Below are 27,615 nucleotides of genomic sequence, written 5' to 3'. Positions count from 1 at the left end.
GATGTGGGTTCCCAATCAGAGGAGAATTCTAATACAAAGCAGATTTCTTTGCTAAAATAAAGAAGCAGAAAGGTCCATGGATAAAGAATTATTTGCATGCCATAAGGAGCACCATGTAACATATGACACCCTTGGAATCTCCTAAGGGAAAAGGCAAGGCAAAAAGGAGGTTGTTTACTTCTCAGTGGGAATAGTGTTCAAATGCAAAAAAGAATTCCACTGAGACGCAGGAGAAGTGACAGAAGCAACAGCTGTTGTGCCATTAAATGTTTTACAGGTATTTATTCATTTATGTATTCATCAAACATTTATTAAGCACCTACCATGTGCTCTATGCTTCTCACTGGAAATACCAACAATAGAATTCAAAGTATGCTCTTAGAAAAATTCACAGAGAAAACCATAATTTCACGTGCTTTATATGATAATACAAATACACTTCACGTCCTTTGAGATCTATGAGACAAACATAGAGAGGGGAAGGAATTGAAGGGAGTGACCAGAGTAGAAGGAAAAGGAAGGGAGAAAGAAGGTCATCTGAGTCAAAGAGTAGCACCTTGACAAACTCAGATATCGGAGTTCTGTTTGACAAGTCGGCGATAAGTCCAAGGTGAGTCTTTCAATGTCATTGAAACATGCGTCTGGTTGTGGCAGGCCCTTGCTTTGTAGTGGGACACCAACCTGGGGCAATAACAAATTTAGTACTATTGCCTCTGGAGCTCAGGTTCATCTGAGCGCCTCTAGATCATACATTTCTCCATATCCAAGCTTAGTTCATTCAAAAGACCAGTATCTCTGTAGCTCCTTTACCACTAAGACACACAAGAGAGATTAAATCAGCCCTTCTTCAGGGCCACTTGGTGTGTCCGCTTCTACCTGACCAAACTCTCATTTCTGATATCTCTCTCTCTGTCCCTCTCTCCCTCTCCCTCTATCTCTTTCTATCTCTATGTGTTTCTGCCTCTCTCTCTCCCCTTCCCTTACCCTCTCTTCTACACATCACCCCTTCATATCTCCATTTAGTCACCCAACTCCCCCTCATAAAATTTCCTGCAGTATCTTCTTGCCTCAGTTACTCATGGCATTCTCTTCAGCCTGGTTATTGAGAGCCCCAGAGAAAGAAAAACAAAATATAGCCCCCACATTCCAATCTCATCTCCTTCTCAGTGAAAACTGTGGTTCCCCTAACTTCCTTACTAATACTGAAGTCACATTACCTGAATTTTAATTCCAGACCTACCTCTACCTGTAAAACCTTCAGAAAGCTATTTAACCTCTGTGCCTCAGTTTCTTCATCTGCAAAATGGGGATAATCACAGTATCTTCTAATGCTGTTTAATGATTAAATGAATTAATATATATAAAGTCTTAGAATACCTATTATATATTGAGTGGTAAGTATTATTATCTCCTATGAAGAAGAACACTTAAAAAAATACTCATTATATTCATTAACATTCCTCAGGAAAAAAAATCCATATCTTTGGAGGAAATAACGTTTTGCCAGTAGACACAGTGTTAGATTAACTCTTTAGGTTAACTATCTCACCCCACCCTCTGCTTGTACTGAGAAACACTTGACTGCTTCTGTCTGACGTGAGCCTCGCTGAGGTATAAGGCATGCCAACACCTTGGTATTCTCCTTGCTGTCAAGACAGAAAGGCACCAGCTTTGATGCTGCAGCTCACATTAAATCCTTTGCTCTCTCAGAGCTGATTCAAAAGGCCTTAAGATCACCATGAGGGTTCATCGATCATACTAGTGTGTTTGGATTTTAATTTCAAGGCAGTGGGGATGCACCAAGATTCTTGAAGGAGGAAAATGCTGATCAAATTTCCATTTTAGAAAAAGAAATCTGGCAGCAATTTATGTAGCTGTATTGAATTGGAGGTAAGAGAAGCTGGAGGCAGGGAAACCATGCAGTGCGCTGGTAGGAGTGAGTATAGCTCAGGGGTAAGCGTCTGACAGCACACTGAAGGCACAGTTGAAATAGTCCAGGTGTGAGATGCTGAGGCCTGGCCTCAAGCATGGCAAAAAGAAAAATGGATTTCTTCTGAAGGAGACATGCTAGAATTTAGATATGCAGAAAAAGAACAGGTAGGTAGTGATACATGCTCTGAGAAAAACCTAAAGCAGGTAAGAGGATCAAAAGTGATGGCAATGAGATGGGCAAAGGGGGTGCACTTTAGATAACAGTGTTCAGGGATGGCTTTGCTAAGAAGTGACATGCTCAGATATCAGAATGAAGACAGAGAGAGCCATGCAAATGTCTGGAGAATCATGATCTAGGGGCAAAGGCACTAACACATGCCAAGGCTGTGAGATAGACTGCCATTTGCAGAACAGTAGTATGCCACTCTAGCTGTGGTGTGGAAGCAAGGGGGATGTAACAGGAAATGAGGCAAGAGATTTGGCCCCAGGCCAACCCATGCAGGGTCTCGCTGAGAGGTCAAGTGTAATGACTGAGAAGATGCTATTGGATTTAACAATTAACAGAGCATTGATGACCACCGCGAGAGTAATTCAGTCAAGTGTTGTGGAAGGAAGCCAAATAGACTGCAGGAGTTGAGAAGCAGATTGCACAAGAGAAAGGAGAGATGGCTAGTACAAATTCTCCTTCCAGATATGTGTCAATGAAGGAAATGAGAAACGGCAGGTGCTTGATCAGATTGCAGGGTTGAGAGAGGATAGGTAAACTCCTGTGCTAAGAGTGTGAGAATTGGATACATGTGGGAGCCTAGGAAGGGTGGAGAAAAGATACAAGGAGAGCAAGTGGCCTGGAACCAGGAAAGGGTTGGGAGAGTGGCCGCCCACACCTAAGACATGTACAAAGACAGAAAGCCTGCAAGACAGCTTGAGAGGCTCTGCATCCAGTGAGGGTCGGTTCAGGACCCTGGGGAGCAGAGGGAGGTGGGTCAGGCCAGAGAGGACACCAGAAGGCAAATGGGAAGAGACAAGAGAGAAATAAGAATCATTGAGGAAGCTGATGGCCACACACAAGTGTCAACCCCCAGTGAAAGGAAATTGGTGGTTAAGAGGAAAATCCACACTGTACAATCTCTATGCATTTAACATTGCATATTCACAGCTAATTCAATTCATATACAAGTTGTCTATATCCAACTATTTCCTTTGTGTCTGAGGTTCTGGTAAATCATCTGCCATGTATGCTTGACTTACAAATATTTAAAATGGAACATATTTCAATTTCAGTTATCAGGATGCTATAGAGTAGTGACTAAGAACATTGTCTCTGGCACCAGACTGCTTTGGTTTGAACCCCTCCTCTGACAATTACCAGCTCTGTGATCTTAAACAAGTTATTCAACCTCTATGTCTCATTTTTCTCAACCATAAAATGGAAATAATACTCATACGTACCCTCACAGAGTTATTATGAATATTTATAAATCACTTAGAATAGGGTCTGTTAATGAACACTGTATAAATATGTATTAAAAAATAAAACTAGTGGTCAGGCAAGGTGGGTTACACCTGTAATCCCACCATTTTGGGAGGCCAATCCAGGTGGATCACTTGAGTCCAGGAATTCAAGACCAGTCTGAGCAACATGGTGAACCCTGTCTCTACAAAAAATATAAAAATTAGCCTGGTGTTGTGGCATGTGCCTGTAGTCCCAGCTGCTTAGGAGGCTGAGGTAGGAGGATTGCTTGAGCCTGGGGAGACAGATGTTGCAGTGAGCTGAGACTGCACCCCTGCACTCCAGCCTGGGTGACAGAGAGAAACTCTTTCTCAATACAAAAGTCAATAAATAAATAAATAATATAAAATTAGCTTTTGAGCAACACTACTGCTAATCATTACACATAAATTAGCCTAATCCTCACAAAAAAAAAAAAAAACTATAAGATAGGCTATTGTTCTTATTTTACAAATGAGATAGGACAGCTAAGTGACTCCTGTCATCTGAATGTCTGTGTCCTCCCAAAATCCATGTGTTGAAACCTAATCCCCATTAGGTTTTAAGAGATTAGGCCTTTTAGAGTTGATTGAGTCATGGAGGTAAAGCCCTCATAAATGGGATTGGTGCCCTTAGAAAAGACCCCGGAGGACTGCCTTGCCCTTTCTACCATGTAGCAACACAGTGAGAAGGCACTATCTGTGAAGAACAAGCCCTCACCAGACACTGAATCTGATGGTACATTGATCTTGAACTTCCCAGCCTCCAGAACCATAAGAAATAAATGTCTGTTGGTTATAAGCCACCCAATTTATGGTATTTTGTTATAGCATCCTGAATGAACTACAAAAGTGACTTCTCCAAGATCACTCAGCAAGGAAGAATAAGAGCTGGGATTTGAACTCTGTTTACCTGACCCTAGAGCATGTGCTCCTTTCACTAAATTGCTGCAAAGGTTTTCCCTTGCAAAGGTTACATTTATGTGATAATTTCCAGGTATAGAATATCGCTTATGTACTTAATGCTATTCTTTTTTGAGTAGTTTGTGTGGTGTGCTTTCATATACATCCCTGGCAATGGAATCCAAATCATCTCATACCACATGCAAGCATGCACACACACACACACACACACACACATACAAACATACACACTCCAAGCTGAACCCTGAATCACACCCCAAGTTTTGAGGTTAAGTTTAAAGTATATTTATTTTGGTTTGGTTGTTTTAAACCTTTAATGGCATTTGATACATTAACTTTCTGCCACCCTGAAGTATTTTGAAAATGTCAGCTGAAATGATTGATTTGCACTCACCTTTTAGAAGATTGCTCAAGCCCTACCACAAAACATAGATGGCTTATTAAAGAAAAATGAGCTATTTCCTTTATCTGTCTTACGATTTCCCCCCATAAACAGCACAGGACATTTACATTCTGGATCCCTTGCTGGGATGCAGCCTGCAGCTGCAGTCTAGGGCTTCCTAAATTCCAGTCCAGACTGCTCTGTGATGATGTTATCACAGATCTGCAGCAAAATGAGAAAAAATAAAAATAAAAATATCCACATGCCCTCACCCCCAGAAACATCTGAGTATGTTTGCTGAGTTTTCTTTTTTGGAAAGAATCATCTTATTGGAGAAGCTAGATCATATGATGCTCAAGATCACAATATCATACATTCCAGAGCCTGTCTTGCAGACTCAACTCCCAGCCTTACCATCTATCAGCAGATGACCCTAGTCAACTTCTCAACTCAGTGCCCAATTTCCTCTCGTATAAAATTAAGGTGTTAGTTTCAACCTTTTAGTCTTTTTGTGAGGATTAATAGAGTTTACGCGTATAAACCATTTGGAACATGCCTGGCACATAACACTCAAAACACATAACCCATTGGTATCATTATGACATGTTGTTCTTTCTACCTTTTTGGTTTTAGAAATATCCTTTACTTTTATATGTAATATCACTAATTCATGGTTGTTATAGAGGTGATTTTGTTTTTTGGTATGTTTTGTTGTTGGTTGTTTTAATATTCTTACTTGGTACAATTAAAAGGTTTAAACAATGTCACTAGCACATGGTGGTTGTTGATTCTTGTTCATTTTGTCAATTGTTGTTTTAATATACTTATTTGACAAAAGAAAAAGTTTGCAAACCTATGTCACCTTCAAATTATTTTTTAATATTTACTACCCTATGAATCCCTTAAATTTGGGCATCAGTATTCATCCTTAGAAATTCTCTCAATAAAATAGCTGCATTACTAGTTCATGTGCAGTCATGAATTGTATCCAATTTTAATCCATCCATTTTAATCCAACCAAGTGGGATAAAAGAATACAATTCAGACAGGCTAGTGTAACTCCTGGAACACTTTCATCAACCTATCTAATTAAAGGCTACAGCAGTTATTCAGGCAAGGCGGAAAGATCGTATCGGCTTAAGTAATGAAACTAGGTTTATAATTTGAACATTTGAGGATGGAAGAAGCCAGTCTGTCCATCTGCTTTCCATAATATCTCATGTAGTTGGCCCAATATTTTTCTTTTAAATGTGAAATAACATCAATATAGTCAGAATTTACTCTGCCTGCAAATATACAGAAGATCCTAAATTGAGCCTAAAACTTCTTAAAATCTCAGACTTCTGCAAATGTATTCTCAGACCATTTTATCTGTTATTGTGGTAAGCCTTTTAAGCAGAATTTCTCAAAGTTCCTCAAAACAGTATTCCATTACATAGTGCATTAGTTGCCAGGGCTGCCATAACAAAGTACCACAAACTGAGTGGCTCAAACTACAGATATTTATTGGGTCACAGTTCTGGAGGCTAGAAGTCTAAGGTCAGTGTGTCATTATGGCCATGCTCCCTCTGAAGGGTCTGTTCAGTCCTCTCTGGCAGCTTCCAGGAGTTTCTTGGCCTGTGGAAGCATAACTCCAATCTCCATATGGCATTCTTCTTCTGTGTGCATTTGTCTCTGTGTCCAAATTTTCCCCTTCTCTAAGGATACCAGTCATCTGGATTAGGGGTTCAGCCTACTCCGGTATGACCTCATCTAGACTATCTACATCTGCAATGATCCTATTTTTAAAGAAGATCACATTATGAGGTACTGGGGATTAGGTCTTCAGTATATGAATTTTAGGAGACACAATTCAACCCATAACAGAAATTATTTCAAATTTTTGAAAGAATTTTTAAAAAAATATTTTCAAAAATTCAAAAGAATAGAAAAAAGGATTCTAAGGCCAAAAAGTTTGCAAAATTTTGCCGATTCTATTCACTATCCACACCGAAAAGGCACATCAGCATCTTAAAAATATTGAGCCACTTACAATACTGATACTTTATACAATTAGAAAACCCAGTGTTTCTCAAGTTTAGGTGACCAGGGAATCTATTTCCATAAGTGACACTCATTTACATCCCTCTAGTGTTCCACGAAATAACCCTCAGAAAATGCAAACAGATTTCAAACAGCCCTATCAGAGAGCAGCCCAAGACTTAAACCCTGATCATTGTCTGTAACAACAGTGAAAATAAATTTCAGGCAAGCCAGCAAGTCTATGACAGCCCATAACCCTCTCACCTCTTCTTGCCTCTTTGGAAGAAGAGTGGGAGTGTTACAAAGTCCTGAATAGAAGCTCTTCACTGCAATTATAACAGACTCAAAATTAAGTGGCAAAAAGGAACGCCATCATTAAGCGAGGAGGGGAAAAACATGACGCTGACATTCTGCCAAAGCTCTTTAAATGAGGTCATGCACTTGAGCTCACAGACTATTGCTGTTAACCGGCAGCGCAGGAAGAATTGTTAGGAAACAATAGAGCATGCATGGCGTGGCTGTTTCACGAGTGGGAAGGAAAGTGAGTGTGGGGCGAGCTCTGGAGCTGCCCTCGCTGCTGCCAATAGTCAAATTCACAGCTGGCTGCCCTGGGCAAATGCATCGGCCACACGCGGGCCAGAGCTCTGCTGCCACCCGGGCAGCTGCCGCGCTGTGGGTTGATGCCCTGCTAATCCCACTCTGCACATCCCCCTGCTTGACGGAGCAGGAGAAAAGTCACTGTGCAGCGGCTGATGTGCTTTTCAAGCAGATGCTGTTTTATTGGACGCCTGACTTTGCGATTAACTTTGGCGTATTTTTTGCCGTATGCCTTTCCCAAAGCTGCTTTAGTTCCGGGTGCAAGCTGAGTGCCTGTGATTTCATTAATCCGGTACTTTCTGCCCTCAGCAGCCTTCTTCACCACCGGGTCTGAAATTGGCATTTTGCTTGTCTCCTTTGGCCTGGCTACAACAATTGGTAGCCTATTTGTCTCAAAAGGCTCATTATAGATTTGGCCCATAGACTCATCTCAGACACTGCAGAGGCAGCGTCTTCATTCAGACCTGATAGAAAAATATGCTAACTATGACAATACCTGTGGAGTCTTCCTTAGGCCTGATATGGAAGGGGAAAATGAACAATTTTAGTGCAGAGAAGAGGACAGCCAACCAGAGGCATTTAATTGGAAAGCAAACTCGCCTTAGGTATGTGAAGATGTGGGAAGTGATACCCGAATGTTGATGAGAAACAAATATTGAATAAATCATTTTAAAAGAGATGGGAGATGCATACAAAATCTGTTTTTATTTTTTTTCTTTTTATTATTATTATTATTATTATTATTATTATTATTATACTTTAGGCTCTATGGTACATGTGCACAACGTGCAGGTAAGTTACATATGTATACATGTGCCATGCTGGTGCGCTGCACCCACCAACTCATCATCTAGCATTAGGTATATCTCCCAATGCTATCCCTCCCCCCTCCCCCCACCCCACAACAGTCCCCGAGGTGTGATGTTCCCCTTCCTGTGTCCATGTGTTCTCATTGTTCAATTCCCACCTATGAGTGAGAATATGTGGTGTTTGGTTTTTTGTTCTTGCGATAGTTTACTGAGAATGATGATTTCCAATTTCATCCATGTCCCTACAAAGGACGTGAACTCATCCTTTTTTATGGCCGCATAGTATTCCATGGTGTATATGTGCCACATTTTCTTAATCCAGTCTATCATTGTTGGACATTTGGGTTGGTTCCAAGTCTTTGCTATTGTGAATAATGCCGCAATAAACATACGTGTGCATGTGTCTTTATAGCAGCATGATTTATAGTCCTTTGGGTATATACCCAGTAATGGGATGGCTGGGTCAAATGGAATTTCTAGTTCTAGATCCCTGAGGAATCGCCACACTGACTTCCACAAGGGTTGAACTAGTTTACAGTCCCACCAACAGTGTAAAAGTGTTCCTATTTCTCCACATCCTCTCCAGCACCTGTTGTTTCCTGACTTTTGAATGATTGCCATTCTAACTGGTGTGAGATGGTATCTCATTGTGGTTTTGATTTGCATTTCTCTGATGGCCAGTGATGGTGAGCATTTTTTCATGTGTTTTTTGGCTGCATAAATGTCTTCTTTTGAGAAGTGTCTGTTCATGTCCTTCACCCACTTTTTGATGGGGTTGTTTGTTTTTTTCTTGTAAATTTGTTTGAGTTCATTGTAGATTCTGGATATTAGCCCTTTGTCAGATGAGTAGGTTGCGAAAATTTTCTCCCATTTTGTAGGTTGCCTGTTCACTCTGATGGTAGTTTCCTTTGCTGTGCAGAAGCTCTTTAGTTTAATTAGATCCCATTTGTCAATTTTGGCTTTTGTTGCCGTTGCTTTTGGTGTTTTAGACATGAAGTCCTTGCCCATGCCTATGTCCTGAATGGTATTGCCTAGGTTTTCTTCTCGGGTTTTTATGGTTTTAGGTCTAACATTTAAGTCTTTAATCCATCTTGAATTGATTTTTGTATAAGGTGTAAGGAAGGGATCCAGTTTCAGCTTTCTCCATATGGCTAGCCAGTTTTCCCAGCACCATTTATTAAATAGGGAATCCTTTCCCCATTTCTTGTTTTTGTCAGGTTTGTCAAAGATCAGATAGTTGTAGATATGTGGCATTATTTCTGATGGCTCTGTTCTGTTCCATTGATCTATATCTCTGTTTTGGTACCAGTACCATGCTGTTTTGGTTACTGTAGCCTTGTAGTATAGTTTGAAGTCAGGTAGCGTGATGCCTCCAGCTTTGTTCTTTTGGCTTAGGATTGACTTGGCGATGCGAGCTCTTTTTTGGTTCCATATGAACTTTAAAGTAGTTTTTTCCAATTCTGTGAAGAAAGTCATTGGTAACTTGATGGGGATGGCATTCAATCTGTAAATTACCTTGGGAAGGATGGCCATTTTCATGATATTGATTCTTCCTACCCATGAGCATGGAATGTTCTGCCATTTGTTTGTATCCTCTTTTATTTCCTTGAGCAGTGGTTTGTAGTTCTCCTTGAAGAGGTCCTTCACATCCCTTGTAAGTTGGATTCCTAGGTATTTTATTCTCTTTGAAGCAATTGTGAATGGGAGTTCACCATGATTTGGTCTTCTGTTTGTCTGTTATTGATGTATAAGAATGCTTGTGATTTTTGTACATTGATTTTATATCCTGAGACTTTGCTGAAGTTGCTTATCAGCTTAAGGAGATTTTGGGCTGAGACAATGGGGTTTTCTAGATATACAACCATGTCGTCTGCAAACAGGGACAATTTGACTTCCTCTTTTCCTAATTGAATACCCTTGATTTCCTTCTCTTGCCTAATTGCCCTGGCCAGAACTTCCAACACTATGTTGAATAGAAGTGGTGAGAGAGGGCATCCCTGTCTTGTGCCAGTTTTCAAAGGGAATGCTTCCAGTTTTTGCCCATTCAGTATGATATTGGCTGTGGGTTTGTCATAAATAGCTCTTATTATTTTGAGATACGACCCATCAATACCTAATTTATTGAGAGTTTTTAGCATGAAGGGTTGTTGAATTTTGTCAAAGGCCTTTTCTGCATCTATTGAGATAATCATGTGGTTTTTGACTTTGGTTCTGTTTATATGCTGGATTACATTTATTGATTTGCATATATTGAACCAGCCTTGCATCCCAGGGATGAAGCCCACTTGATCATGGTGGATAAGCTTTTTGATGTGCTGCCGGATTCTGTTTGCCAGTATTTTATTGAGGATTTTTGCATCAATGTTCATCAAGGATATTGGTCTAAAATTCTTTTTTGGTTGTGTCTCTGCCAGGCTTTGGTATCAGGATGATGCTGGCCTCATAAAATGAGTTAGGGAGGATTCCCTCTTTTTCTATTGATTGGAATAGTTTCAGAAGGAATGGTACCAGCTCCTCCTTGTACCTCTGGTAGAATTCGGCTGTGAACCCATCTGGTCCCGGACTTTTTTTGGTTGGTAAGCTATTGATTATTGCCACAATTTCAGCTCCTGTTATTGGTCTATTCAGAGATTCAACTTCTTCCTGGTTTAGTCTTGGGAGGGTGTATGTGTTGAGGAATTTATCCATTTCTTCTAGATTTTCTAGTTTATTTGCATAGAGGTGTTTGTAATATTCTCTGATGGTAGTTTGTATTTCTGTGGGATCGGTGGTGATATCCCCTTTATCATTTTTTATTGCATCTATTTGATTATTCTTTTTTTCTTTATTAATCTTGCTAGCAGTCTATCAATTTTGTTGATCCTTTCAAAAAACCAGCTCCTGGATTCATTTATTTTTTGAAGGGTTTTTTGTGTCTCTATTTCCTTCAGTTCTGCTCTGATGTTAGTTATTTCTTGCCTTCTGCTAGCTTTTGAATGTGTTTGCTCTTGCTTTTCTAGTTCTTTTAATTGTGATGTTAGGGTGTCAATTTTGGATCTTTCCTGCTTTCTCTTGTGGGCATTTAGTGCTATAAATTTCCCTCTACACACTGCTTTGAATGCATCCCAGAGATTCTAGTATGTTGTGTCTTGGTTCTCATTGGTTTCAAAGAACATCTTTATTTCTGCCTTCATTTCGTTATGTACCCAGTAGTCATTCAGGTTCAGTTTCCATGTAGTTGAGCGGTTTTGAGTGAGACTCTTAATCCTGAGTTCTAGCTTGATTGCACTGTGATCTGAGAGATAGTTTGTTATAATTTCTGTTCTTTTACATTTATTGAGAAGAGCTTTACTTCCAAGTATATGGTCAATTTTGGAATAGGTGTGGTGTGGTGCTGAAAAAAATGTATATTCTGTTGATTTGGGGTGGAGAGTTCTGTAGATGTCTATTAGGTCTCCTTGGTGCAGAGCTGAGTTCAATTCCTGGGTATCCTTGTTGATTTTCTGTTTTGTTGATCTGTCTAATGTTGACAGTGGGGTGTTAAAGTCTCCCATTATTAATGTGTGGGAGTCTAAGTCTCTTTGTAGGTCACTCAGGACTTGCTTTATGAATCTGGGTGCTCCTGTATTGGGTGCATATACATTTAGGATAGTTAGCTCTTCTTGTTGAATTAATCCCTTTACCATTATGTAATGGCCTTCTTTGTCGCTTTTGATCTTTGTTGGTTTCAAGTCTGTTTCATCAGAGAATAGGATTGCAACCCCTGCCTGTTTTTGTTTTCCATTTTCTTGGTAGATCTTCCTCCATCCTTTTATTTTGAGCCTATGTGTGTCTCTGCACGTGAGATGGGTTTCCTGAATACAGCACACTGATGGGTCTTGAGTCTTTATCCAATTTGCCAGTCTGTGTCTTTTAATTGGAGCATTTAGTCCATTTACATTTAAAGTTAATATTGTTATGTGTGAATCTGATCCTGTCATTATGATGTTAGCTGGTTATTTTGCTCGTTAGTTGATGCAGTCTCTTCCTAGTCTCGATGGTCTTTACATTTCGGTATGATTTTGCAGTGGCTGGTACTGGTTGTGCCTTTCCATGTTTAGCGCTTCCTTCAGGAGCTCTTTTAGGGCAGGCCTGGTGGTGACAAAATCTCTCAGCATTTGCTTGTCTGTAAAGTATTTTATTTCTCCTTCACTTATGAAGCTTAGTTTGGCAGGATATGAAATTCTGGGTTGAAAATTCTTTTCTTTAAGAATGTTGAATATTGGCCCCCACTCTCTTCTGGCTTGTAGGGTTTCTGCCGAGAGATCCACTGTTAGTCTGATGGGCTTCCCTTTGATGGTAACCCGACCTTTCTCTCTGGCTGCCCTTAACATTTTTTCCTTCATTTCAACTTTGGTGAATGTGACAATTATGTGTCTTGGAGTTGCTCTTCTCGAGGAGTATCTTTGTGGCATTCTCTGTATTTCCTGAATCTGAATGTTGGCCTGCCTTGCTAGATTGGGGAAGTTCTCCTGGATAATATCCTGCAGAGTGTTTTCCAACTTGTTTCCATTCTCCCCGTCACTTTCAGGTACACCAATCAGACGTAGATTTGGTCTTTTCACATAGTCCCACATTTCTTGGAGGCTTTGCTCGTTTCTTTTTATTCTTTTTTCTCTAAACTTCCCTTCTTGCTTCATTTCATTCATTTCATCTTCCAGGGCTGATACCCTTTCTTCCATTTGATCGCATCGGCTCCTGAGGCTTCTGCATTCTTCACGTAGTTCTCGAGCCTTGGTTTTCAGCTCCATCAGCTCCTTTAAGCACTTCTCTGTATTGGTTATTCTAGTTATACATTCTTCTAAATTTTTTTCAAAGTTTTCAACTTCTTTGCCTTTGGTTTGAATATCCTCCCGTAGCTCGGAGTAATTTGATCGTCTGAAGCCTTCTTCTCTCAGCTCGTCAACGTCATTCTCCGTCCAGCTTTGTTCCGTTGCTGGTGAGGAACTGCGTTCCTTTGGAGGAGGAGAGGTACTCTGCTTTTTAGAGTTTCCAGTTTTTCTGCTCTGTTTTTTCCCCATCTTTGTGGTTTTATCTACTTTTGGTCTTTGATGATGGTGATGTACAGATGGGTTTTTGGTGTGGATGTCCTTTCTGTTAGTTTTCCTTCTAACAGACAGGACCCTCAGCTGCAGGTCTGTTGGAGTACCTGGCCGGCCGTGTGAGGTGTCAGTCTGCCCCTGCTGGGGGTGCCTCCCAGTTAGGCTGCTCGGGGGTCAGGGGTCAGGGACCCACTTGAGGAGGCAGTCAGCCCGTTCTCAGATCTCCAGTTGCGTGCTGGGAGAACCACTGCTCTCCTCAAAGCTGTCAGACAGGGACATTTAAGTCTGCAGAGGTTACTGCTGTCTTTTTGTTTGTCTGTGCCCTGCCCCCAGAGGTGGAGCCTACAGAGGCAGGCAGGCCTCCTTGAGCTGTGGTGGGCTCCACCCAGTTCAAGCTTCCAGGCTGCTTTGTTTACCTAAGCGAGCCTGGGCAATGGCGGGCACCCCTCCCCCAGCCTCGCTGCCGACTTGCTGTTTGATCTCAGACTGCTGTGCTAGCAATCAGCGAGACTCCGTGGGCGTAGGACCCTCTGAGCCAGGTGCGGGCTATACTCTCCTGGGGCACCGTTTCCTAAGCCCGTCGGAAAAGCACAGTATTCGGGTGGGAGTGGCCCGATTTTCCAGGTGCGGTCTGTCACCCCTGGAAAGGGAACTTCCTGACCCCTTGCACTTCCCGAGTGAGGCAATGCCTCGCCCCTGCTTCGGCTGGTGCACGGTGCACTCACCCACTGACCTGCGCCCACTGTCTGGCACTCCCTAGTGAGATGAACACGGTACCTCAGATGGAAATGCAGAAATCACCTGTCTTCTGCGTCGCTCACACTGGGAGCTGTAGACCAGAGCTGTTCCTATTCGGCCATCTTGGCTCCTGTTTTTTTTTTTTTAAAGAAAACCCACTCAAGTGAGCTCTTCCAGGTATACATAAAGAGGGATATGATCTCCTATAGAAAGCAATCGGCATCCTCTGGTTAAAAATGAGGCTTTGAAAGTAAACTTCCAGGGCATTCAATTCCATCCTCTAAATCCCCAACATATCCACATGAAACAACTGCTAACCAGGTTAAACGATTAGCTGAGCAGGAGGATCAGAGATTGATATTCCAATGCAACGTGTCATGAAACCCAAGCCAGTAGTGTCTGTAGCATAAGCCTGAGCTCCCATTTGGTCATTATTTGAAGCCATGCAAGAAGATCCCTATTCTTCCCTTTTCCCACACTCCAAGGGATTCAAGTGCACACATATGCACACACACACACGTGTACATGCAAATACACACAGAAACATAGCTGAAGTTTCTGCCTCCTTATTTAGATAGAAAAAAGTAAAACATCTGCTCTTAAGACCATCTATGAGAGGGGTCTATATGTTTACCTGCCTCCCCTCTCCATTCCATCTTAAGGGAGGGCATGGAATAAAATAAGCATGAAACAAATTGGGGAAAATTGTGGGGAAATATTACTTTGTTCTCCTGGTGAGAAACTGAAACCCATAAAGACTATTTTATAAAATTCTGTTGTTCTTCAGTCAGCAACATATCATAAATTCTGCCTTAGAAACCAAACCAAAGGACTGCAGAAAGTTTGAAGATCTAAAAAGAAAACAAAACACCAGAGAGTGATTAGTGATTCTCTCCAAGTGGTCTAGAGTATTGTTTAAAGCCGCATCACTATGGCAGGCTCCCTCCAGGGCTTTCTCTAGGCAGTCCCATCTAAATGCCCTGAGAGTCTAAACATGTTTTAAGTTCAATGAGGAATGAATTTCTGAGATGGAATATGCAACCTCTTTGGGATCTATGAACCAGAGGGTGATGCAGGAGAGCATTTGATGCTAGGCATTAGAATTGCTGCAAGAGATAAAATATGGTGGAATCCAACATTGTTTCAGCAAAATTTGCAATATTTTGCAAAATGTTCACAAGAAAGTAGAAAAAAATCAAAGCATTTTCTTTCTAATTGCATTTCTTTCTTTCCTACCCCAATGCTACCCAATTTTTGTTTCCACTAATAAACCACTTTAACAACAGTATAGATGTACCAAGATGATGAATTTCAATTCAAATACACTCTATTTTGCTATTGAGACTAAATGTGAGCCAGGCATGCTATGGACACCTCCGGACCCTTTCAGAAGGCAATATTCTCAACCAAGTGGTTCTAAATCTTGGCTGAACATTGCTATCACCTGGGAAGTATTTTTAAAATACTGCTGCCTGGATCCTCTGTCTTCAGAAATTTTGGTTCATAATTGGTCTGGGCTACAACATGGTTTTTAAAGTTGCAACCAAGACTAAGAACCAATGTAAGAGTAACCTATATTATTTGAGTTTATGATTCTTTCAGAATCATAAACTGGTTCTGGCCCTTTGGGGATTCTCCACAGACATTTCTTCTAAACCAATACTGATATCATAAGTCCAAGCCATAGCCCAGTGAATGGACCTGATATATTTTACAAGATGAACTAGGACAGTGCCCTCTCCCTGCTGCCTGACCTCTCAGTCTCCCTGAATACACCAGGCTATATCAGACAGATTGATAACAGAAGGGTTTGGGCAATATGAGAAAAGAGTTACAAATCTAGAAAACAATAGGAAGTTCTACTAAATTGGACTTTTCTGAGCCTCAAAAGGAAGGTATCCCTCATGGGTATTTTCCCCACTGTTTACCAGCATTCCCAACCATCATGTAGCCAGCTTTCTCCACCAAAGGGCCTCTGTCTAAAGTCTCTCTGTAGAAATCCCTATCTTTTCTAGGAAAATTTCTCTGCTTCCCACTCCCAGATTCTCCCCATCCCCACCTCATACACCATTTTCCAAATTGGATTCCTGCCATCTTAAGATGCAACTGCATGTGTAAGACAGATAAGCCTCCCAAGCCTCTCTACTTGCTAGGGGAGAAATGGGGTACAATCTCATAGGCAAGGGTGGTCCTGGATCCTCCAGTTGAGATTTTTTTTTCTGTAGCTCACCACTAGAGCTGTAGTCCTGCCAGTGACTTCAACAAGAACATCTTAATTAGGCAATTTATCCCAAGGGTGGATTAATTGTTCCTCCTGATTACCTATGCACACCACTACAGTAAATTTAGCTAGGGGTCTCAAACTTAAATGACCTCGGAGATCTGGGAGATAAGAAATGAGTTAATGGTCTCGGTATAAGACAGTAGAGAATGTTGGGAATGGAATTCATTAAATACTATTTAGTAATAAAGGCATAAAATATAAAAAATAACTGTGGCATTCAAACAAAATACAGTTGAGGACATAAGCCAGTCAACTGGCCCATTTTTGAACACTAATCTAAATTCTTATTGAGAAAAAAAATATTTTCATTCAACTTTCAAGGCATATGCCCTAGACTTAGAAGGAATAGGAGTCACTGCAGAGCTCATAAAGGGGTTTTGCTTGTTCCTGCCCCTTCAGGAGGTAGGTCCACCTAAATCAATGGAGGGCTATATTGGCACTAGTGGAGACACTCTGTCCTCGTACCCACCTGTGCCACGTGTATTCCCACTTCTACACTTTCCATCAAGCTGCTCCCTTTAGCCCTACCACCCTTCCCACCTCCCTTCACCTGGCTAATGCCTATTTATGCCTCAAGACTCAGCTTAGGTATTACTTCCACAAGAGATCCCTCTCTACCACACCTCCCAGACTAGTTTGGACTTTCTTTACACATTCCCATAGCATACTGTATTTACTTGTTCATAGAACACTTCACAACATTAAATATCTGTTCTGCACCCACTGGCCAGATTGGAAACAATTTAAAAGCCAGATGGTATTATTTGTTGATGAAGTTGTGTAGCAGCATGAACTGTTTAACATTGCTGGTGGTAGTGAAAACTTAAACACGTAATAATACAGGAATTCAGTTCCTAGGTATAAACTTCTAAAAATTTACTGCAAATGTGTGCAAGGAGATATTGATGAGAATGTGAATAATAGTATTGTTTGTAATGTCCATTATAAGGAAAATGGGTATTTAAATTGTGATAAGTAAAGTTTATCCATAAAATGGACTATTACCCAGCAATGAAAAGGGAATTATTAAAGCTACGTGTACCAAAGGATGAATCTCATAAACATCATTCTCAGAGAAAAGTTTAAGTCATGGAAGACTACTTGCAGTGTGGTATAACAATATAAAGCTTTAACATGTGTAAACAAGATTATGATTAATTTAGGAACACATACAGGTATAATAAGTTGTGTTAGTTTGCTGGGGCTGCTGTGACAAAGTACCACAAACTGGGTAGCTTCAACAGCAGACATTTATTATCTCACTGTTTTGTAGGATAGAAATCTGAGATCAAGGTGTCGGCAGCATTGGCTCCTTCTGAGGGCTTTGAGGGAAGGGTCTGTTCAAGACCTCTCTCCTAGCTTTGGGTGGTTTGTTGGCAATCTTTGGTGTTCCTTGGTTTCTAGATGCATCATCCTACACCTTCTTTCATGTTCACCTGGCATTCTCCCTGTGTGCATGTCTGTCACTATATCCAAATTTTCCTGATTTATAACAACACAGTCATATTGGGTTAGGGCCCACCTTAATGATCTCTTCTTAACCAGACCGTTTGCATGCATGCTGTTTCCAAATAAGGTCAAGTTCACAGGTACCAGGGTTAGGACTTAAACATTTTTGGGGGCACACAATTCAACTCATGATGTAAATATATAAAGAAATGCATGGTAATGATAAATGGCAAATTAAGGGAAATAATTATTTCAGGGTTAAAGGAGGAATCTGTATTCAGGAAAGGGTTAACAAGGGTTTCAACTGCCACAGGAATATTTTATTTCTACAGCTGATTGTGAATACACAAGTATATCCTCTATTAGTCTTTATAGCTCTAAGTCCAAAATACTTCATAGTAGTTATAAAATATATATTTTATAATAATTAAAATAGATATTTTTTCCTGTATGTCTTCACATTACACTATGAAACATATGAGGGCAGGGCCGCTGTATTACAGGGGAGCACAGTGCTGATAACAGTAGGCATTCAACAAATCCTTGAATTAACTAATGAGGACTACTTTATTTATCACTACCTGGGTGTGAGCAACTGAGAGGACACGGGTTTTGATTGCATTATCCAGTGGGTGATCAGCAGCATCAGGACTTTAACTTAAGTAATCTAACCTTCCAAATATCATCATCTCTCTTCCTTGGTGTGGACGAGGAAAACTGAATACTACAGAAATCCAAAGGGTTGTTTTTGCTTCTTTATTCTTGTCATTGGATACCCAACAGTTAAGTTGGCAGAGATACTCAGATGTTACTAGGTCCCAACATATTTAATTACAAACCCTCTATTCAAGGAATTCAGAGACCAAGATGTTAATATATGGAGATTCACAGCCACTGTAATCTCAGCGCTTGCCACCATATGAATCTGGCCTGGGTGCAGATAGGTAGCCTTAAAGAATTACAGCGAACATACCTTCCTTATGACAAAAGCATGTAAATAATTAACTAGAGGAATCTAGGAGAAAAAAAGAAGGGTATACAACAGCACATTGCTGTGGATAGTAGTACCTGGTAAATTTACCTACCTCCCATTTGTCCCCCCTTATTTGGGAATTATCTCTTGGTCTGCAGAAGTGGGTCTTTCCATCAAGTTATACTTTGTGTTTTCACCTCTTCAATTGCATTTGATTGGACCAGACATGAGCACCAAATCAAAGCTTACCAATCAGATGCAGATGAGAAACTGAAACTGAGAAGTATTAGTCTCTGCAGCTGAATAGAATTGTAACATCTGAATTCAGGCACTGTGGGGTGGCCACATTCTACTTTTTGGGGAAAAAAAAAAAAAGCTAGAAAGACGGTCTGCAGAGGAGAGAAAAAGAGAGAGAGAGGACCAGTGAATCATGAGAAGATAAGAGATGAAAACAGGAGAGACTCAAAGCCTTTCCAGGTGATATTCCAAATCCTTCCTGAAATCTACCTGTGTTCCTGTCCTCAGGTTCTATGAAGGTTCCGTGTATTCTTAAAAGAAATACCTATTTTATTTAAGTGAGGTCAAATTTGTTCCCGTTACTTGTAACCAAAGAGACCTGACTAATATAGCTTGGCAGATGGTGAGATAAAGCACAAAACAGAAAGGAACTGAATTTCTCAGCCTAACAGGTGGCAGGAATGATGCACCCGGTCCCATTCTTTCAGCCCTGCCCACCCACTACCTTTCCACCCACTCAGCAGACGAATTTCCATTTTTTTCAGTCCAGAATGGGAAACAAATGAAAGATACAAAACCTTCTAAATTATTAGCACAAGCCAAATGGAGCTGGACAGCCTCCAGCTACCCACTCAGCCACCCTCAAGCAGCTGTCTCCGAGAGCTAAATGAGAACAACCATGACAATAAGAATTCAGCTTTGGAGCACATAGGAGCCTTTCCTGGAGCCAGGGAGGTGGAACACTGAGTCAGCCAAGGGAGTGGGAAAGGGTTTTGGGGCTGAGAAGTTTGAGCAACAAAGGTGGGAACCGGTTAAAAAAAAAAAAGAGGCTGATGGGCAGAACGACCAAATACCTTCTTTAACCTCTTTAAGAGCTCTATTAGTCACTATTAAATGAGTCAGTGACAGTTTGCAGCCAAGAAGAAAAAGAAAAATGCCAAACTCACTTATTGGTATATCTCCATGCCTACCAGCCACCCCACACTGAAACAGGTATATATTAGATGAACAACGTCATCTTTAATGAATTACACAGAACTAAGCTGTATTTGGATTGTGAGCACCTATAATCATATCTTGTTCAACTTTGTATCACCAGTAACTACCCTGATTCTTGGCTTAGAATTGGCACTGAATATATGCTTGGTGGATGTGATTACATTTACTTTAGTGTGCTGTCAAGATGCCCAGTATTGGTGCTGCAGCTTAGGAATATCCTCTTGATTATTGCAACCAGAGGTGAATGCCTAATACTAATACATGGAACTCATGTTTCTGCCCAAAAGAAAGAAAATTAAAAAGCTACATTTCCACCAGGAAAGTTTAAAATGATGTCTCCTATGCTGCAGCATAACTAGGAAGACAAAACACAGAAAGAGGGCCTAAAGCATCCGGACTATAAAGAGACAGAGTTTCAGTTCCAAACCAAGTGAGACAATGAAGCACTTCCTACATACCTGGAATGCATTTCTCCAAAACGCCACCCTACCCATGTTTCCCTCCACATTGCCCATGTGCCTATCAGCATCATAGGCTTTCATTGTTTGATTAAGAGAGCTTGTGAGTGTCCCAGAAGGGTTGAACATTGGAGAATGCCCATTTAAGACAGTTCAAATGGAGCTCAGCAAAGCCACACTTCTGACGGACAACCCGCCAATGACAGGTGGGCTAGAAGCCATCACCAAAAGGATCCCACCAGGCACACAAAAGGGCTAATGTGACTTCCTAGCCCAGATACTGGGCAGTGCTTCCTCGGATGTTGCTGGGTGGTCCGGAGAATTGATCTGACTTCCAGGAGGCCCCTCTGCACTGCACTGGGAATCAGTGATCGTTTGTTGCTGACTTTATTCCTCTACCTGTGGCTCCTTTAAGGGGACCCCTTCTCCAGCTACTTCTCTATGCCCAAATTCCATTCCATTTTCTACTCCCCTCCAGGTCTCACTGACCCTCATTCCAGTCCCCTAGGAGCAAGATCATCTGATCTTTTTGCTTCCCTTTCCAGCAGGTTATTCTGACATAATCTTTAGGTCCACTGTGCTCTAGGGCTGACCTTGGGATTCTCAAAGCCTTTCCTCTCTTAATTAGTCTCTTCTAACAAAAAAGCTTTTCCTCTTAAAATTTATTTCTGCTGCAGACCCCAACAGACTATTTTGGAAATCAGAAAACCTCAATTTGAGTCTTTTTCTTCTTTGCATTTCTGCTACACCAATTCTAATTCTTCTCAAGGTAGTGTGGATATTCCAACAGTCTAAGGAACATGTCACTCATCTTCAAGTAGATGCTGAAGATAAATAGGCTCATTTCTTGATATTATCTTCACATATGATCTTAACAGGAACCAAGAGACCAGCATTTTGCAAAATCTTTTGCAGGAAGAAACCTTGGCAATATTATTTCTGAAGACAGTACCTAAAGGAATTCCGAGTAGGACCATAAAAAGAAATTTTAAAACACTTGTAGTCTTTTCTAAAGTTTTGTAGACAAAATCTGAAGTCCCTGAATCCTAGCTTGGAACGAGGCTTCTGATGCATAGACGCCCAAGAGACACCTCAGAAAATGCAAACTCTTAGTCACTAGCGAGGCTTCACCTCCTTCTTGCTCTCTCAAGTTTTCTGTCCTAGTGAACATAGCTGGTATGTATGAAAATTGCAAGAATAATTTTTCAGGCTGAAGTCAAGGCTCGTTGTTGAGGGTCCACTCCCTCCTATCTTCACTTTGGGGCCCCCTTTGACTCCTCGGACTTCCAAATGATGATGAGTCTAATAACCCAGATGTCCTCCAACATCAAAGCTATATGATATGGAAAGAACAATGAAAGAGAGGAAAAGAGAAGAAGAGAGGGAAAAGACAGCCTTTTAACTCTCTTGTCTCTTCCAATCCAGTTACATCCCTATCAGAGAAGTTTCACTGTGTGTAACTCAAATATTCTATGTTTTCCTTTATCTAATCAAAGTTTCTTTTTCTGAACTTGCATCTCTCTAGTGTGGTAGCCACCAGCCACATGTGGCTATTTAAATTTAAATTTCAACTAATTAAGATAAAATTAAAAATTCAGTTCCTCAATCATGTTAACCACATTTCAAGAAGTCTAGAGCCACAAGTAATAGCTACTCTTTGAACAGCATGATATAGAATATTTCCATCATTATGGAAAATCCTAATGAACAGCACTGTAAGTGTAGACAATGAGAGAATGGGGAGTCCTTAGAATGGAGAGTTCCTTAGAACTTTATGAATGTGACCGATAAAGCAGATTCAGCTAGTAATGGTAGTAGTAGTAATAGCTTAACATTTATTGACCACCTATCTAGGTTGTTACAAGGGTTATTTTCATTTTACAGAAGGGATTAGGAAGGCTATGGTGCATGTAGTTTGAATCCAGCAAGTCAGCTTCCAAGAGCCCATTCTCTTCAGTATACTTTGATGTGCAATATAGAAAAAGTATCGACAGGACCTGAAAGAAGAGTCACCAACACCAAACCAAACAGAGTCTACTACAGTGATATTTGAAAATGAATGAGGCTATGCTCTTGCAAACACTGGCTACAGGTTTCCATCTGCTACTTAGAGAAAAGGGTTAGGACATCCATATCAAAATCCAGCAATGTATCATTTGTACAGATGTTAGTATGTTGTAAAATGCATGTTCATTATTATTCCACAATCTGTAATTTTCCCTTAGCTGTCATCCTAGTCTTCTTAGTCATCTAAGAAGACTATATATGTATATATATATGTATATATATGTATATATATACATATATAACGTATATATAACTATATATATACATATATATATAACGTATATATAATGGGTATATACGTTAAATATACCCGTATTTAACGTAGCATAGAGTATGTAATAGTCTCTCAATACATATTTTTGCGTGAATAATAAGAGAATAAAAATAATCTTTCCAAGTTTTTTTTCTTTCCAAGAACTACCTGATCATAAAGTCAAGACTTTCGTGTGTACAGTAGGCAAAAAACATACTCAGTACCCTTTTCAGAATGCCTTTCTCATGTAATTGGCGTTTGTTGATTTAGTAACTCAGGCTACATTCTCTCTTCCTGTGGTACAACACCCCAATTTCTATTTAGGAAATAACTAATTCCCATTGCGTGCAATCTTAGAGTACTATCAGTCCAGGATATCTGTATTCCTCTAGCCAAATGGCAAGCCAAGGTAGACCAACTCTCCTTCCAGACGGAGACTGCTAAGTGGAGCTGCACAAACTTGATCAGTTGGAACAAATTCACTCAAAGTGTGATGCCCATATGATTGTCCTTTCGTTTCTGTACCTGAATCCTTAGAACTCCTGATTTCTTTCTCTTCTACATCTATTTTCTCAGCTTTTCCTTCAGTTCTACGAATACCCTGCATCCTCCCCAAACAAAACAAAGTAAAAAAAATGTTTTTTATTAAGTTAGCCAAGTTAGTTTCTTCTTTCTTTAAACTCCTAAATTCAATCAGTGTATCTAAGAAATCTTTTCCCTACTTGCACCCTCATACCACCTAGGGGTGGCCACATAATTTGTGGTGCCCAGTGCACTATGAAAATTTGGAACCCCTAGTACGAAAACAGGGTAACAGTGTTATTAAAGGTACTAAAATATAAAGCTCTTTCCTTTCTTCTGTAGTCTTTTTCTGTGCTCATCATAAAGTTTGTTCTTTCATATTTAATGTTTGAAGTAAAGACAAATTGTAATTTTAAATTATTATCATAAATTTTATCATTTATCTTCATTGTATAATGCCTGTGTTAAGTGCAATAGCAGACCATTTAACTGATATCCAGAATTACCAAAATTACACAATTCTCATTTCATAGTTCATATGTGTGTATGTATTTTGTTCTTACTAGAATAGTAATTAAACAAAAAAAACTTACTCAAACTAATTTTATTTCACTTCTTGATACATATACATTACACTTTTGGACTTACTGACAAGTAAAGAAAGAACTGAAAGGAATGAGAATTACAGAAACCTTCCCTTTTATGTCACCATTCCCAGCCTGAGTTTCAGGGATGTAACAGAAGTAAAAAAAAGAATATCATAAGGTTTTTTGGTCATTCATATTTATTGGAACATCATTGCTTTCCTTTTGCATTCAATATAAGTTCTGGGTACAATTGAAAGTGTAGACTCTAAGGCTGTCAGTGCCCTTGTTTACTCAGTTGTAAATGTACTACAGTTAACATTATATGGGCTTTGAATCTCACTGAACTTCCACATGTTGTGGATCCACCAGAATTCTATCCTCACAGGGCATCAGGAAGGCTATATATGGATGGGGTGCCAAGGAACAGCAGCAAACACACATTGCCTTTATCTCCTCTGCTTTCACACCTACTCTATTATTCCATTGAACTTGGCTTATGAAATATAAGTTCAAAAATAAAATTATTAAGAATGTCAGGATAATGACAGCAGACTACTAAACCACTTCTGGGCATGGGATCCCAGGTAACTGCCCAGTATGATGCTATACCCTGACATCACAACTTGCATTTGGACCAACAGTAGTCAAGCTACCTATCCTTTCACCAGCTTACGCCCTCAAGTCTGCTTGACCTGTGGACATCTCATTGCAAGAAGATGTCCCTGCATGATGGTTCACTCTGTCCTTTGTGTGAGATTCACTGAGAATAAGAGAAGATGGAGTTTCAAACAAGGGTTTTGTGCTTTTCCTATTTAAATGAGTTTCAGAGAAGCCTCTATAGCCCCACTTAGGAAGTAACAAAGAAAAACTCCTGAACATTCTACTGCTTTCTATAAAGGCTAATGAAGGGACATTTCACAGGGCAGGAGAGGATCCAATAGTGACTGTTTAGGAGAAAAGATTAGAACGTTACAGGAAATATCCTCAGAGAGAAGACCAGAGAGTGACCCTCCTCATTCCCAAAACCTCCATTCTGTCCTGCTATGGCAATTTAGATGCTATAACATTTAAATCCCAAAATGGAAAAGACCTTTGAGGACATCAGACACAACTCTTTCATTTTACAGATGAGGGTAGGTGACTTTCCTGATGTCACCATGCCAGTTACAAGCAGCACCAGGCAAGGGCCTTAATTCTTAACTTTTACCCCCATAATTAGCCAAAGGATTCTTTCTCCTAAAGATAAAAATAAAGGGTATACTGTATGATTTTATTTTTACAGCACTCTTGAAATGACAAAATTATAAAAATTGAGAACAGATTAGTGATTACCAGGGGTTAGAGATAAAAGAAGGTGGAGGGAAATGAATGTGTCTATGAAAAAGAAGTGGAGGGTCTTTATGGTGAATCTGTGTCTTGCTGTATCAATATTAATATCCTGGTTATAATATTGTACTATAATATTAAAAGACACTCATTTGGGGAAACGGGGGAAAGAATACATGGGATCTCTGTATTATTTCTTACAATTACATGTGTCTACAATTATCTCAGTTAAAAGCTTAATGTAGGCCGGGCGCAGTGGCTCAGCTCACGCCTGTAATCCCAGCACTTTGGGAGGCTGAGGCGGGAGGATCACAAGGTCAGGAGATCGAGACCATCCTGGCTAACACAATGAAACCCCGCCTCTACTAAAAATACAAAAATTAGCCGGGCATGGTGGTGGGTGCCTGTAGTCCCAGCTACTCAGGAGGCTGAGGCAGGAGAATGGCATGAACCCGAGAGGCGAAGCCTGCAGTGAGCCGAGATCGTGCCACTGCACTCCATCCAGCCTGGGCGACAGAGCAAGACTCTGTCTCAAAAAAAAAAAACAAAAGTTTAATGTAAAAAATTAATAAAAGACACATTTAAAGTTTGACTTTCTTCACTTAAATAATAAGCCAAATACTAAATTGATAATCATTGAACTATTGAAATGAACCCTATTATTCTCTTACATGAATGATTTGATGTACCTGGATTTTTGTTTTGTATGCAATTCCTGCTTTTTTGTATCACTATTAGACCTTACTTTTCAGAGTCACCTCTTTTCATAGTCTATCTGACAACACTCATCCAAGAGGTCAAGAAGTCATAGCCCCAGAATACATACAATGGAGATGACATGGATGCCACTGGTGACCAAGAATGTTTAGAATCCAGAGAGGTGATGAACATCAGGCAGCACATCTAGAAGACATTGTTTCATCTCTTTGGGATGTCTCAGTGCAGGAGAATACAAGTTTTAGAAAAAGATTTTCATTGAATGCAAACCTAACAAAGATTACTAAGGCCATTTGGGGCTGTTAGGACCCATTCTGAAAGACCAGAGAAATATTAGAGTGTTCCAAATGTGTCAGCCTCATCTTAAACTAAATGAATCACTAAAGGATGGTGCCACTTCTCTGAGTAAACACACTCAGCCATCTGTACCAACTACCATCAAAAAATTATTCCTTCCTTGATCAGATACACCCTCCATCACAGATGTTTTGGAATGTAACTTTAAGGAAAGAGAGAAAGAATGGAAACGTTAAAATTCACAGCAAGAATAATAAATTGGCTTCAAAGGAAGTTCTAAACAAGGAAGTTCTTTGTTCTACAGAATTCCCAGTGGGTTACCTTTGATTCTATTTGGAGGTACAGCTAAAGCACATCGAGGAAGAACCAGAGTATATTCAAGGGTGGATGTGCATTGCCTTTTCACAGACATGATTGTTTTGTAAACAATCATGAAAAAGAGGTTACATACATTATTAGAGTAATTAGAGGTGTAGACACATAAACAAAAAATATCAGCTCACCACTTTGGGTGTATCCATATTTTGATTTTATTCTAGCATTTGAGACAAAATGAAGATATTTTGGTAAACGTGGACTTACTGACTTAAGAAAAAAATCTTTTTCCTTCTAAGAAAAAAGAGAAATACAATTTTTGTTTCTCTTATTTATTAATTGATTCCTTTTATTCCCAGCTCCTCTACATAAGCACTATATTAAGCTTTGAGGATACAGCTGTGAAGAATAATAACAGCAACAGAAGTTTATATAGTTTATATAGGCATCAGACACTCTTCTCACAAATATTAAATCACACAGTTTTTCTAATAGCCCCGTGAGGTAGATATTACTATCATCCTTGTTATATGACTCAAGAGGCTTAACTTTCCCAAGGTTACAAAGCTAATAGATAGTGAAGCTGAGATTTGAACACAGTAATCCTAGCTCCAGAGCCAAATTCTTAACTGCTACACTTAGGTAAAGATTCACTGATACAGCTCCAATTTCATGGAGCTTTTTGGTTTATCAGGGGAGACAGACATTAAACTAATAATGTTCATGAATATTAACAACTGGAAGTTTAGGGTATAGTGAGAATAAGCCAAGGAGAAATGGTCCTCTCTCATTCTCTTTTACCAAAATATCTTACCCCTCCACCTTGTTGGGACAGACTCCCTTTCGCTTTCATGGTTTTTCTCATTGGTTCAATCAAGCACGGAACAGGTACTTGCCTTGTGCTGGATCCTGGCTATCTTCAGCATAATGCATCTGGAAACTCGTAAATTCTCCATAAGGAAAATTATCTCTGGTCCATGGTAAACAGCAAAGCTGTAAAACGTGCCTGGCAACCGAGTGTCAATTTCCAAGCTTCTTCTTATGGGCATTAAAAAAAAAAATCTTGCTGTTAGTATTTTATATTTCTTGCTGCTGATATTTCCACTGAAACCGATTTTATTAATGCGAGGATTCAAAAGGACAACGTGAAATGAAATTTAAATAACTTTTTCATATTAC

At 40.0% G+C, this 27,615-nt stretch overlaps 1 long non-coding RNA gene across 1 annotated transcript; it reads right to left on the bottom strand.

Annotated features, from left to right (window-relative positions):
- Nucleotides 1-411: 411 nt before the first annotated feature.
- On the bottom strand, nucleotides 412-27,615 carry LOC112132740 (uncharacterized). The gene is made up of 3 exons (XR_002914462.1): nucleotides 27,333-27,615; nucleotides 557-681; nucleotides 412-456 (listed from the first exon to the last, which is right to left on the bottom strand). It is a non-coding gene; the product is annotated as an uncharacterized LOC112132740 (long non-coding RNA).

Source organism: Pongo abelii, chromosome 1 (genome assembly GCF_028885655.2).
Source record: "Pongo abelii isolate AG06213 chromosome 1, NHGRI_mPonAbe1-v2.0_pri, whole genome shotgun sequence".
Lineage (NCBI taxonomy): Eukaryota > Metazoa > Chordata > Mammalia > Primates > Hominidae > Pongo > Pongo abelii.
The sequence above is the reverse complement of the archived record's forward strand: the minus strand, read 5'-3'. Positions and strand labels throughout refer to the sequence as shown.